Genomic DNA, 16005 nt, shown 5'->3' on the forward strand with positions numbered 1-16005 from the left:
CTTTAGAGCTTCATATCTATATCTATCATCCAGAATTTTTCTACCCTTGGAAATTATCTGTTTATGTCAGCGGAGGAGTATATGAAGAGAAATATTTAAAACTTTCTCCTTCACCTTCCTGTCATTGGGTCCTTGTTTGCTATAAGAATGAAGGAAACTGAGTCCCATAATTGAGATTAAATTGAAAACTTTTTGGAGCCTGCATATGAACAAGCACATCTCAAGAGACAGGAGGAAATCCTGCTGTTAAAGGTTTTTCCTGACCTCCATATGTGACATATATGTATATGGTGTGTGTGTGTGAGAGAGAGTGTATAGAGAGAGAGATGTTTCAATTATTCCTGTTACCTAAACCATAGTTAACTTTATACTATTTTCCTAATAGATAGCAGGTGCTATAATTATGGCTCACTATCTAACAAAAAAAATCAATCTGGTTTTCATCTAACCCCAATAGCAACCTCAAAAGTGTGATGTACTTTTAAATTATAGTGTTGAAATACAATATGTACAATTTATAAAATATATAAAAATTAAAAATACCATAAAAAGGATATCACATTACCTCACAAAAACAATTTGAATATCAAGAGTAGACCAGTATCTTGATTAACCATTGCCTTTTTGTGTGACCTGGAGAGAAATGAACCTGAAATCTTCACAATTCCTAGCAGACATTAATCAAATCAGTTATTATCTTGTTCTAAATTAATATTGACTAACTCTAGGCTCCTTAGTTTTAACCTAGTCTAATTGTTGATGGTTTTGCTTCCCCCTCCATGCCCAATTGATTTATTTATTGTTATGTGTATGTGTCTTATTTAAGAAAGTTTCCTTGGAAAATAAATATAGTACTGCTTATATAGATATCTTAATGATAAAACCTGAAGAGATTTCAGTATTGTATTCATCCGTTATTCCATTATCAATGCCATTCTGATAAACTGGAGTCCCCAGATTGAGGTAGAAGAAACCTTAAGGAATAACATAAAGAATAAGTGATAACCTTGTAATTTAATCATTAAAATGGCAATCCATCAACATTCAATTAGAAATCAATAGCAGCATTGTTCAGAGTAACACCCACCTCAACCGCAAGGTGCCTTAAATGCCAAAAGCAGCCTAGCTTTTGTCTTTACCCTTAAAGAAGGTCACTTCATTAGAAGACAGTCGGAGAGCCTATTCTCTCTCTCTCTCTCTCTCTTTTAAGGTTTCAAATACTTTTTTTAAAAAAACATCATAGCATGTTCCAAATTGGCATGTTATGACAGGATGAAGTGTATACCGAAATGGATGCATTTAATTCTGGGCATCCAGACTGAAGACTTGCTCTCATCCAGCCTTTAAGAGTGTCAGAAGACCATTTGGAATTGAAGCCCATCCTTGGATTTCAGTGGGAAAGAGAAGTTGGACATCATCAGCATACAGATGGCATTGAACACCTAGGGCTATACTTGTAAGGATTTGATCTAAGCACCTTGAAGCCAAATTTCCTATTAAATGTGCTGCATTTCCTCCTATTAACTTAGACACAAACAAATGGAAAATGACAGAAATTAAAGATAGCTTGGGACCTCTTGTAAAAAAGAGGAGTTCTTTATTCTTTCTCAGACTTTTTTGTAAATGAACTTATGAAGATAAACTAAGGCTGCCAAGTAATCTACTCATTGAACTAGGCTTATACATGCCTATTCATAGATAAATGGGGAAATGTGTCTTTCAGAATCTTGGCAGGTGCCCTTGAGTTGAGCCCAGTTCCTCATGGCTTCATCCATGCAGCTTTTGGGAAGTGGTTTGCCAAGGATGCCTTCTGGCAAGTTTTTTCAATTTGCCCAGGCAGGGTCACCTAAAGAATGAGTGCCAATAAGAACAGAATGGTGGGTGTGAGCAAGCAGTAAAAATATTGTGTCTTTTTATTTGTGTGCAATGCATGTGGTGCATGCTAAAAGGGGGGGGAGTGGCTTTGATTGCCTAATCATGCCCACCATTTTGGTGACATTTATCTCCCCCAAAAAACTGCTGATTACAGCCCTAGAATTATTCTTTGGTACTCCATTTAACCAGGACAGACCCTGCTTAGCATTTGAGACCAAAGTTGGTTAGATGCTGTCTGCTTCCTTTTCCTTTTAGCTTGGATTTCAAATTTTTATAAAGAGATATTTTTGGTTAGTCCAGCAACTCTATGCATTCTCGTTTGGGCTGGAAGCATTGATTCTCCATATGTGCATGTGCACACATCCACAATGTAACTTGGAATTAGTAATCTCTTTGCACGTTGGTATGGATTGTTTAACAGATCTCATATAGAGATTTGGTTACTTTATAATCTTAGCTGTGTCCTTTGACGTGGCATTAATTTCCTCCCTGTTGCTTATCTTTTGGTCTTCAAGAGCTGCATAAAACACAGTAATTGTGCAGTTCTTCACTGGTAAGATGGATGCAGACTGCATGACAATTTCCTTTTATAATATCTTGTTTATATCCAGTCTCATAACTCTTTTTTTCAGCTGTTTTGCAAATCAGATTTAAATCTTGATAAATAACACCTTAAGAAATAATTATGGCCTTGTTATTTATTTATTTATTTATTTCAGATTTGACTTTCCTTGAGCCATTTGTGTTCTTAAACTGATATAGTCCAGCGGGAAAATATGGCCTCTCAATAGATTTTGACAAATATTTTTGCAGCACACTGAGTTTTGGTAGTATCCAATTAAGTTATGAAAAGAAGAATCACGCTAGCTTATATTCAAGGCCAAAAAGTTTATTATCCATCTGGCATGGAACCAGACATCCCCCTCCTGCCCCCTTGCAAAAGTTGTAGGGAGAAAAAAAGGGTTGAGAACTGCATAATTTTCTCATATTGTGTCAAAAGGTTCTCTGCTTACTTTGGGCTAAGAAAGAAGCTCTTTGTGCATTAATAAGCAATTAATTCCAACTTCAGGATGTTGAGTTTAGAGTAGGTTAGGTATCCCTAAACCACAAACAGTTGTAACAGAGTGTGAATTTTTAAAGTGACATTCCAGCTCACAGAGAGTAATGGCATTCCTGTCTTCTCATGCAATAGAAGAAATGACAGCTTTATGGAACACAGGATGCTACTGCAGAACCACCCTATGAATTCAAGCATGGTCTTTTTGAAAAGCTTCTGCCTGGTGAAGTCAGTTGCACAATTCTAATTCATTTGGCTTCCCTAACTGATTTTCAGACAGGCAGTACTGTAGCTACAAATATGCCACATTAGAAGGAAGACCCCTGGTTCCTTGTTTTGCCCCCAGAATGACATTATGGAACATGTTGTTCTTTCCAGCAGAAAAGGAATGACATGACTTTTCTGTGGCTAATGCTTGCCTAATGCGGACTGTATTAGGCAATTCATAATTCTTAAGCATGGGGGAAAGGGTGGGTGAGAATGCTAACGATGCCACAAATAAATTTGGTATTTCTCCCATTCAACCTCTATTGTAGTTTTAGTGCAGATGTACAATAGATTGAAATTTATATAAATTAAAACTACAAACACTACATAGGTTTCACTATTGCCAACTAAAGAATTGTTGGGAGAGGAGGGGAAGAGGAAAAGGAAGGAGGAGGAGAAAAAGAAAAAGAAAGAAAAAGGAAGGAAGGAAAGAAAGAAAGAAAGAGAAAGAAAGAAAGAAAGAAAGAAAGAAAGAAAGAAAGAAAGAAAGAAAGAAAGAAAGATCTTTGTAAACTTGCTTCCAGTCCTTCCCTTTCCAGAAAAAAACACCTGGCAGTGTTGCTACCTCTTTGTTTGCCCCTTCTGAGTATTGGTGAAGACTGAATCAGAAAGAGCCATACCTCTACCACCATCCAAGGAGCAGGACACAGTAACTGAAGCTTATTTAATCAGCCTGAAGGTTTGAGAGTGGCTAGTAATTGACTGCATCACAGGCAGCAGCACTAAAGCTGGCAGGCAACCAAGAGAGAATGGAATCCTTACCTCTACCCTACCCCAGTGGATTGCCCAAAGAACACTGTGGCCGGAATTTGGCAGCAGAATTTGGAATGTCTCAGTTGGTGCTTGGCAGAAGAAGCTCTGGGGTTCTCTTTTTAAAACCATCTGGATGTACAGTGAATCACACTGATTTCAGATCTATGAATCAAATTGTGTTTATAAAATCCCCAGTTTAAGTGGGAGATTTTAAGGGAAACTCAATAAATTAGGATAAGGATGCTACAAAAACAATTGTTCAAGTGACAAAGTCAGCATTAAGGGCAGAAGTGCTCCTCTTTCTTCTTTATGCTTAAAAGATTCATCACGTTCCTTTGAATAGGTCAGGCCATAAATTTCCATTGGTAATAGCCCCACAGCTGACAAATTACATTACTACTAAAGGTGTGTAGTAATTGTGTGGCTGCATGTTAAACTACATCAGAAACATTGTTCCTTTTAACTTCTAATCTTAAAAGGTAATGACTACATTGTTATGAAGTAGTTGCAAAGTTTCAACAGCTTGAATCCTGCCTACCCCACCACTATTACCCAGCCCCTTTTCTCAGTAAAAATGTGAAAATTAGAATTCATTGCTTGGTGTTGTATAAACCAATTATCTGTGAATATAAAAAGGCTTCTTAACAAACAAGTGGCATTGTTATAATTATTTTAAATGAAAAATAAAGTCACTGGCTGAGACACCTAGATATTGTGTGGATAACTTTATTAGTTTCCACTTCAAGATCTGTGGTGCAGATGCTAATCTAATAAGCATACATTATGGTATAGAACAAAATAGGATAGGAGAAAACTTCATTTGCTAAATCACCTCCTTGACAAACTACAAATCTAGCCTTTCTGTCAAGGCCATCACCCCCTCCTTTCCCCCCCCCCCAGTTTGCATTAAATGGATCTGCCCAGTTCTTAGATAATTAAATACTGGTCATATTTCTAATTTTTACACTATCATTTTGGATGTACTTATGTACATGGATTTATTGGATTTTTTAAAAAGAGAATCCCATATGCTTAGGCAATTTTCCAACTGAACAAAAAGGAGAACAAAGAGAAATTAGACATTAGAATCATGATAGCATATATTTTATATAATTCTTGAATTTAAACATCCTTTAAAGATAATAAAATTCTGTTCATGTAGGAGCTACTTTTTTGTTTGTTTGTTCATGAGATTTAGAGACTGTCCAATTCCAAAATGATTCCAGGTGGCTTACACAAAAATAAGTGTAAGAGGAAAACAGAAAGAGAAATCCCATAGATCCAGATAACACACTCCCTATAATTAAAAAAAAATCACTGGGACTGCACAAACACTGTACCCCAAGGCCTGGGAGAACAGCTAGGTTTTTAAAGACTTCCTAAACATGATATCCATTAAGTGACTATCCAGAATCTTCAGTGAAAGACAGTCATATGCTGTCTGTCTTGCTGGCTGATTGCTTATACAGACATTTCACCTAAACCTCCTACTTTTACTGTAGTTCTCACCCACTTGTGGTGGTCCTGCCCACTCCACCTCCTCTATTACAGCCCTTCAGACATTGGAGCAGAGGTGGGTTTCAGCAGGTTTTGACCAGTTCTGGAGAACCGGTAGCAGAAATTTTGAGTAGTTCGGAGAACCGGCAAATACCACCTCTGACTGGCCCCGCCCCCATCTATTCTCTGCCTCCCGAGTCTGATTGGGAGGAAATGGGGATTTTGCAGTACCCCCCCCCCCGGAGTGGGGAGGGAATGGAGATTTTACAGTATCCTTCCCCTGCCATGCCCACCAAGCCACACCCACCAAGCCATGCCATGCCCACCAAGCCACACCCACAGAACCGGTAGTAAAAAAAAATTGAATCCCACCACCATTGGAGGGATATGATGTGCTATCATTTCTTCTTTGATCATCCCTTCTGTTAACTGGAACATACCCATTTTCATTCAGGGCCCTCTCCATCTCATTTCAATTTGTTACAATCCCTTTTGAGCTACAGTGCCCAGAACAGGGCACAGTATTTCAAGTGGGTCTGAGTCTGACCAGGGCAGAATAGAGTAGAATTCTTCACATGATCTGGACTCTATTATTCCTCTTAATACTTCCCAAGAGAGCATTTGCCTTTTAAGTAGCTGCCTCAGAGTGCTGGCTTATATTTAATTTAGACTTGAGAAGGTCTGCCTGATCCCTTTCTTGTCTACTGCTGCTAAGCCAAGTCTCCCCCATCCTATTCTTTTGACTTTCATTTTTCCTCATTTCAGAAATCAACTCGGTTGATCAACTCAGTTGATTTTTCATGTCTGTATTCTATCCTATTCATTTCCGCTCACTGCTCAAGACTGGATGTTTGTTTTGCTTTTGCTTTTCATCTTTTCTCTCTCTTTTAAAGTATTAGTTGCTCCTTCTGGACTTGATGAGTGTTCCCTCAACACCGCTCACACAAGTCACAAGTTGTAGATAAAAATGTTGAATAGTGCATACAAAATATTGACACAGTACCAGGACTCTCCTCACAATACTTTTCCTCCAATCCAAAGTGGAATGATTTAATGAACACTCTTTGGGTGCACTCATTCAGCCAACTTTGGACCTAACAGCATCTAGTCCATGTTTCTCCCTTTTTTAAAAAGAGAATACCAGGAAATATTCCTCTGTTGAAAGATTTGCTGAGCTCTAAGTATATCTGCAGTGTTTATCTGAACAACTAAGCTAATAATTCTATAAAGGGGAAAAAAGGTTAATTTCTGGAATGGTTTCTTTGTGAGAACCAGAAACAGTTGTTTCTGTTCATTACGTTACGCCTATGCAATGGTTCATCCTTCTAAAAAGTTGGCCAACATCAGGCTGACAAGTCTATAGTTTCCTGAGTGTCCCACCTTCTTTTTAAGGTTAGGAATGCTATTCACTCTTTACCAGGACCTTGCTAACCTTCGGTAATTATTAATGATGGTTTTCCAGAATCCTCTGCTAGTTCCTTCAGTGCCTTGGGATGAAATCCAGCTGGCCATGGAATTTTGAATTCATTTAAGTTAGTTAAGTTTTCTCTTACAATTTTTCTTCTCTATCTTAAATATCATACCCCAAACTCTTCAGCTCATTTATTTATTTATTTAAGAAAATTTGTATGGTCATCCAATTCACTTTCAAGTGACTCCCAGTGGCTTACACAGATAAAAACCCAATATGAAAATAGTAACAAGCAATAACCCCCACTCTCCTGGCAACAATCAATCAATTAAATAAGCCACTTGACGGGCTCCATCCCATTCTGGTGTCCCCAGGCGATTGGCATTGATATGACCCCCCTCATGAAGTTTCAGATTGTTCATCAATCCCTATTTATTATCTGAAAATAAATTCTACTTTAACTAACAGTACTATACTTCATCATCATCAACAATAACTGATTAATTTTTTGTGAGTAGCATTCTCTCAATTCATATTAGTACCATGTGCTCCTCTTCTTGCTTGGACATTCTAGAAACAGAGAAGCTTAGACCATGTTCCAGCTTCACAAATAATCTGACACAGAACAAGCGTAAATTCAAAACTAATGTAATTTTAAAAAAAACTGAATGCCACCATATTCAGTCATGTGCAGATCTATAAGTTTCTCTCTCTCTCTCTTTTCATCTGTTTGTCTATCACCTAGGGATAATAGGAATATCTATTAGATTTATAGCTCCTATTTTTGAGGAGCTCAAGACAATATATAGTACATGACATTCCCTCCTTCCATTTTTCTCCCCCCAAAAATATACAGGTAGTCCTTGACTTACAACAGTTCATTTAGTGACTTCAAATTTACAACGGCACTGAAAAAAGTGACTCTTGACCATTTTTCAGTCTTACAACCATTGCAGCACCCCCATGGTCATGTAATCAACATGCGGATGTTTGTCAACTGGTTCATATTTATGACATTTGTCCTGGAATCATGTGATCAGCTTCTGCAAACTTCCGAAAACAAAGTCAATGGGGAAGCCAGATTCACTTAATAACCATGTTACTAACTAAATAACTGCAATGATTCATTTAACAACTGTGGCAAGAAAAGTCACAGAATGGTGCAAAACTCACTTAACAAATGTCTCATATAACAAGATAAATTTTGGACTCAATTGTGGTCATAAGTCGAGGCCTACCTGTATATAGGTGTGTGTGTGTGTGTGTGTGTGTGTGTGTGTGTGTGTGTGTGTGTGTGTGTGTAATCCAGGACCTGTTGAACATAGAGCAAAAAGGATTGGTTCAAAACATCAGCAGTGGACTAGAACCAGGATCTTCCCAGTGCCAGTCCAACCCTTAAGCACTATGCCACAATGGTCTATTTGTGTAGTTCTGAATTGCATATTCACATTTGTATTATTGATGAGCTGCACAGAAAGAGAAAATATAGTAATATCCCAAGATGTCATCTCCTTTTCAAAGCTCTGTAGCAATTACATAAAATCTAAAATGCCTCCGCTGGAATTTGCTTATCATCCTAAACACACATTCATAAAGTTTGCTACTGATAGTTTAAGCAACATAGTTCAGAACAAGTACTACAGTTCTGTCATTTTGAAATCTTAACTCAAATGTTTGGGCAATCATTTTACTATCTATCTTGCTTTCAATGAACTTTATGTGAAACATTCACACTTAAATGAAGCTTTTAGATATCCTGAAATTTTGTTACATTTTAAACTTTTCAAGGAAAAAACAATATATGTTTTGACATTCTTTTCCAACTATTTATAGCTTCCATTTATGAAACCAACACTTTTGTGTCTTTCCAATATTTTAGTTCTTTCCTAAATATCTGGGAGAAATCATGAATTATGTAGCTTTAAGGAAATAATAATAATACTAAGAATTTAATATTGGAACTAGCCAAAAGTCAAATAATAATTTTTTTCATGAAACTATATTAGTAATGCTGGAAAAATAGAATTTGAATTGCCATTTTTAATGTGGTTGCAAAGAACCATCAAAACCTCATTTTTTTGAGAACAGTACAAACGTTTTCCAAATCCTCTGAGCCATAAATGAATAGATCTTTCCTGCTACAATTCCCTTTTCATTATTACTTTCCCATTCATCCAGTGTAACCATATATAACTTTTATTGGATCAGCAATATTAATTTCATTTCATGTTCATTTATGGGGTGGGGATACATACACAGATCTGCTTCCTGTAGTGAAATTACAAAAGTCCTTTGGAGCTACTACTATATAATGGTAATGGGAGAAAACACAATTTACTTGTATTTGAATGTGAACATGTTTGTTTTCCCATTTTCAAACTAATGCACCAACTGAAATTTCATCACCATTTCACCATATTTCTGAATTCCATAATTCAATTCAATAAGACAAAATTGTACTAAGGATAATATAATGAATATATGCAAGAAGGATTATATTAATATTTCCATAAATTGGGTATATTTATTGGGTGTATTAGACAAAATTGCAAAGAAAAATGCATGTTTGGAGGAATAATAATCAATGCAAAAGACACATTATTTTTAGTGCAAAATAATTTCAGTTAACTTGACAGATGTGCAAAATAAATCACAAAACATGGGGAAACCAAATCAACATATTTGCCATTTCTAAGCTATATATAAAGTGACCTAAGAGACACTGTGTTTAGGTGTTAAAATATATGTTGCATTTGTTCACATACAATATTGTTAAATGTAGCTAATGATGATTTTATTTGGTGATTATATCAAAAACATTGCATTTATAAATATTATTTCCCGCTTAGAGGGAATAGATCATATTATAGCAGTAGCTGCTTACAAGATTTATTGATTGTAAATCAAGTATTGGTTTAATTTACAGTACCATTGTTAGAAGGCTTCTTCTCTTAGGTACAGTATCCAGAAAGACAAACTCTTATTAGAATAATGGGAAACTTGACTGTTCAGGCATCATCCAAAGCAGATTCTTGCTATGGAATCATTGCAATAGGCAATACAGTATCAAAGAATACCAGGTGCAACAGAAAATTAATGTTTAATATTTATTCTTGAATTCAAAGATTAATTTCTCCTGATACAAGTTTAATAACCAAAGAAATACCAGTTAATTTCTACTCAGCCACTAAGTTTAGCTTGATTAATACAGTACATCTTTCCTTTAAATGTTACCGTTGCAACTTTTGAAATAATAGCAATAAGACATGCTGGCATGACCTCTCTTGAATCTCCTCCCCCCCCAAAAAAAATCAAGTTCTGTCATTTTGATGCAAATTGTACCTTTGGAAATGATGGCCTGAAAAGAAAAGGTTTCCATGGTAACCTTAGGGAACCACATAACCTGTTTATCATAACTTCTCTATGAAGAAAATTGCAGAGTGGAGACTGTGCTTTGAAGTCAGCTGTATTTTCCTGCAGACCTCTTTCTCAACTTAAGGGCATTTGTTTTCTTTTATACATAAAGAAAGGAAGGGGGAAAGCTCCTTCTGAAAAATCACATTTGGCCCATTAAACAATTGCTGCTACATCCAATTTGAAAGCTAGACCTGCCTTCTGAAAAACAAATTTAAAAATTAATACTTCTACTAGGTCTCTGCCCCACTGTCCTCTTTCCTCTTCCCTTTGCTTGCGTCCTGTGCAGTCTCAGCCTTTCCCAGACAAGAGCCATTGGTTTTGCTTTGTTGTCCTGCTTTGCCATTTGAAAGGAAGCTGTCTTGCCCTGTCTTGAGAGTTCATGGTACTATTGCATATGACCACCGTTGCTGGGCTGAAAAAATCCAGGTAAGCACCAAAAAGGTAGAGTTTCTTGGGCCTCTTGCTGTTAATTTGAGGTCATCTGGATATTTGAACTGAGATATTATAATTCACTTGTTGAAAGAGAGAAGTATACTGCCTATTCTTTAAAGTCAGAGGGGACACCAGTGATCCAGTTGCAAGGCAAAGTTCATGGAGGCTAGAATCTTTGTTTGTTTGAAGCTCTATATTAACTTCATATTATTTTCTATGGTCCTTATAAATTTGGAACAGATGTTGCAGTCTTCTCCTCAATTGTCTTGTTTTGAAGTGTCATTTGAGATGGCCAGCTGACCAGACTTGACCCCATCTCCAATGATGTTTAGCACTGGTGTCCAAAAAAGGGCATTGTCCATCTGGCATCCATCTGGTACCAAAACTGGTAGATAGCATTAGATCACACAAATATTGTTATCAACTGTTAAAATGGTATCAGCAAGGGAGGGAAAGTTGTCTCCCAGTTATGACCACAGGCTTAAAGGAACTAAATCTTTAGCACTTGGAAAATTTAATCCAGTGTGATTTTTTTTAAAAAGAAGTCAGTTCTTATGGCATATGAAATTCAGCTAAAATCATCTTCAGCTGATAGCTTTGATAAATGTTAATGCAAACCAATTGAATTTTGGTGATGTGCTTTGTTTACATACTACGGCTGAAGTTTAGAGGGCTTTTTGCCATAATTATTTAAGGTGGAATGGATAGACAAGCAGAAGAGAAGCCTTTCTTGTTTACCCTCTATCCTATCTATTTTTAAAAGGATTAAGGTGGATTTATTACTCTAGCCATTAACATTCCATGAATACTGTTCTGGTTTGTTATTAGATTAGAAGGAAAGCATGCAAGGTTAAAGTTTAACAGCAAAAATATTATTTGTTTTATTCAGGGTGGATTGCAATGTAAGGCATTTGTCATTCTGTCCCCTACCCCATTTTTTCCCCCTATGGTGATGGAGTATCCTGATTTGTGCACTAACTAAATGTTTAGAATGTAATAATGCAAGGATTATTGCCCGTGCTTTCTACTCATGAGAGTCTTTAGCAAAGCAAGACTCCTAGAGACAATGAAATGCTGTTTCCCTTGTGTGTGTATCTGCCTATATGTGTATTTTACTGCCTTTTTTCTCTGCTTGATCTGCAATTCAGTTTTAGATCCTGCTGTGACATGCATACTCTCACAGCAGCATGTAGCCATGTATGACAGTACAGTGAATCATGCTAAATATTAAAAATAGAGTGAGAGATCCAGCTGCCCATTGCCAGTTAATGAACTGAGAAGTTTTGCTACTTTCTCTCCTCTCCTTCCAAAGTCTCAAGCGCAGATTTTTGGCTCTCACTGTTCAGACTCACTGCTGACTTCTACAAATGTTTTGAGTAGCTTAAGTTGAAACTTTAGCCTCTGAGAGTTCCAGCGCCGATGTGCTGAGCTCAAAATGCTTGGGTTAAAAGTTAATGTAATGAGAGAACATGAAAATATAGATAACAATTCAAACTGATAACAAGACAACTGATTGGAAAGAGGAGCAGTGAGTCATTAGAAAGCAGTAGTTATCTGGAACAGCCGTGTAGTAAACTAACAGCAATAAAGGGAGAAGAAGAGAATGCAAGACTGGAAGAACAAAAGGAGTTATTTTCAATCACAGTCAGTGTCAAAAGGTTGGCTTTAATATTACAAATGAACCAAAGCGGTAGACTGTCATGCTAGTATTAAAGAAATGCTGTCCTTCCATGTTTAAAGAAACAAAGAAAGAACTGACCATTCCATGTGTCTGCTTCTCTATAGAAGCTGAAAAGAGACTCATTGTTCTTTGTTTTTTGTTTTCCCTGACTTTATGTTCTGTTAAAAAACTGGAAGTATTTTTAATGTGGCCTAAAAACATGAAAATAAAGCAAGCCTTTTTTATTATCCAGTTGAAGATGTCTGTTGTCCGTTTTCTAGTTTATCTCAGCCTTGGGCTTTCTATGCGAGGGTCCCAACAATCTGCTTGTGTTTAAAACAATTAAAGCATCAAATTAACAAAAACAAATGATTGGATTAATGGGACGAAAAGCCACCCAGAGAGAAGGGCACTGAGATGGCAATGATCTCATTTGTAAAAGGATCATAAGATCTTGAAGCTTCGGTAGCTTCAGATTTTGGAAATGGTGCTTCCAGTGAGCCCAGAGCAGGGATGGTGAACCTATGACACAAGTGTCAAAGGTGACATGCTAGAACATTTTGGGTGACATGCTAGCATTGACCAACATTGACAACCATTCTCAAAAGCACACCTCATTCTCATCTGATTTTGGCAGGCAGCGAAGGCTGCATGAGAATGAGATATGTTCTCATGTGGCCTCCAGAATCTCCAAATATTGTGTGAGAATGGAGCATCCTCTGAAGCTGCACCAAAAAAACAAAGGCTCATGCAGCCCAGAGCAACCTCTGGTAGGGGCCTGTCAGCAGAAAGAGAACACACCTGAAGATAAGCGGCACGTGGCAGGTGCTCAGGAGCACTGGATTTCAGGCCCAGCCTCAGCGCTATCACCAAGTGCCACTAGAATGGCCTATATGGTGGAGAGATAGAGAATTGTTTCTTTTGGGGGGATGGGGAAGGGTAACATTCCAGCAAAGTCAAATTAGGCATTTTCCAAATTTTTGACACACTGAGACCAAAAAGTTCACCATCACTGGCTCAGAAGTGGCTTCTCATTTTCAGTGTGCTTCCATCTAGGTTGGAAGCATCTAGGTTGGAACTAAGATTCCTGTGAACATGCAGTCCAACATGTCCATTCAAAAGCAAGTGTAATAATTCAGAGAGAGATTTCAGCCAAAAATCTGTATTAGTGCCTCAAAGTATATATGACTTACTTGCATAGCACAGTTCCAGGCACATCTTTTGCTTTTAATTCTTCTCGTTGGAGGTTTCCATCAGTGTGGCACCTTCTTTGTTCAGAATTGTTTTTAGTCCAAGTATATTGCATTAATGAGAAATACTGAAATATTAAAATGATATGATTGACATATTATTGTCTTCAAGTTTCATCCAACAAAAAGAAGAAATTAAATTTAAATAGTAGTGTCATTATCTCATTCTGTCTCAATATATGAGATAGGGAGGAGATTAAAGGAACACTTAATTATTTGAGCTTGCTTTTCTGTAAAAGTCTGCAAAACTGCTAACCAGACACACCAAGGTCATCAGAAACTTTATTGATAAGAAAATCTTTTATGGATGATAGAAAGAATAGCATGACTTATTCCATGTTTACTTTATTCCAGAAATGCTTCTGACCTATGGAATGTGCATTCTAATGACATACATACAGCTATTAATCAACACATTTTGGTAATCAGGAGTGAAAAATATTACCATAAACAGAACACTACCTTAGAGGGATTCTTAGAGGCTCTTGCATTTTAGAGTGAATAATGCTTACATAATTGTAAATGGAATAGGGATAAGGATAAGGATAGGGGTAGGGGTAGGGATAGGGATAGGGATAGGGATAGAATAGAATAGAATAGAATAGAATAGAATAGAATAGAATAGAATAGAATAGAATAGAATAGAATAGAATAGAATAGAATGATTGGACACACATGGAATTTGTCTCTGGAACATAAGCTCTCAGTGTACATACAAGCAACAAGTGATCAATCATGATCATAATCATAAAATACAATCATAAATTATAAGACAACACTCAGTGATAGTCATAGGATACTAAATAAACAATCTACATAAATCATAATAGTATACTAAATAAAAGCAAGCTACATAAATCATACAAACAACAAAGTTATAGTCATAAGTAACTAAGGAAATAGGTAATAGGAAAGATGAGAAGGATTAATACTAATACAGCCCTACTAGGTAATTTGACATCCCAGTGCATAAAACAGTGTTGTGGGAATTAGTTGTTTAGGAGAGTGATGGCATGGGGGCAGGAGTGAAATTTTCAGCAGTTCGGAGAACCAGCAAATACCACCTCTGGCTGGCCCCAGAGTGGGGTGGGAATGGAGATTTTACAATATCCTTCTATCAGGAGAGGGGAGGGAATGGGGATTTTGCAGTATCCTTCCCCTGGAGTGGGGTGGGAATGGAGATTTTGCAGTATCCGTCCCCTGCCACACCACACCCACCAAGCCACGCCTACAGAACTGGTAGTAAAAAAAATTGGATTTCACCACTGCATGGGGGGAGGGGGACTGTCCTTGTGTCTAATTGTTTTGGCATGCAATTTCCAACAGCGTCATCTTGAGGGAAGAAGCTGTAACAATAGTTATGGTACAATCTAAAATATAGAGATTTAAAACAATTACTCCATTTAGTGGCTGCATTTGATTTCAGTGAAATTAAGAGACACAGAGAAAGAGGGAAGGAAGGAGGGAAGAAGTGTGGGGGGGGGAGAGAGAGAGTCACTTGTTGCTGCTGTCTCATTCAGACAAAGTTCTCTCATACTATGTCCTGTGTGTAACCTGGTTTTCCTCTCTCTTTTTTGCTCCCTTGCTAGATGAAGAGATTGCCTAAACAAGCAGTTGTTTTCTGAGCTGCCTTTCTCTGCAGGGCAGTGCATCCCTAAAAAGTGCTAAGCATCAGTTAACAAGCTGCAGCTCTGTAATCTTAATTAATTGATTAGAACCCTTCTGCAGCTGCTGCCTGAAATTGACCAGAACTTAATCAGTTTCACACTGAAGACTTTTGTTATTGTAAATGTAGGCATAGGTGCCAAAGTTACTTTTTCATCACTATAGTAATTGCAAACAATCACTATTCGAGGAAGTCATTAGCAATTGGGATTTATAAAGCAAATTGCAGAATTACAGAATATTCCCAGTTGCCTGTAATTTTATGTTCTTCTCCAGTTTGGGATGTTTGCTATTCTTCTGAACATGATTTCAGTTTTCTTGATTTAGGAGAGGTCTGGAAGCTTAGTGTGAGATCATACGTAATTCCCTTCTGTTGCAGTTTCCTTGGGCATGTGGGCATTCATTCCAATTGCATGGCTTTATTGGATGTGTGCACCAATGCACCGACTTGTGCAATGAGACTGACCTAGGGCCAAGCTGCTATATGCATGTTAGTTGGAGATATACAACAATCTCCAACCGTTAATTCAGGGGGTTTTGTTCCCTCAGAAGCCAATAACAAAGCTTAATTCCTAATAAATGATTTCTAGCAGTATATCATATTAGAAGCAAATAGCAAATATTGGTTTGATCACTATGCTCCTTCATTACAATACAAGCACAGTTCATTGACAAACCTATATTCTGGATACATACATACTAGGATTTCTTTATGCCTGTT

At 37.2% G+C, this 16005-nt stretch overlaps 1 protein-coding gene across 1 annotated transcript in view; it reads left to right on the plus strand.

Annotated features, from left to right (window-relative positions):
• The window catches only part of PARD3B (par-3 family cell polarity regulator beta), a 568533-nt gene that overhangs the window by 498458 nt on the left and 54070 nt on the right, over positions 1 to 16005 (plus strand). The window lies entirely within an intron of this gene.

Source organism: Pantherophis guttatus, chromosome 1 (assembly GCF_059756535.1).
Source record: "Pantherophis guttatus breed Tessera chromosome 1, ASM5975653v1, whole genome shotgun sequence".
Taxonomy (NCBI): Eukaryota; Metazoa; Chordata; class Lepidosauria; order Squamata; family Colubridae; genus Pantherophis; species Pantherophis guttatus.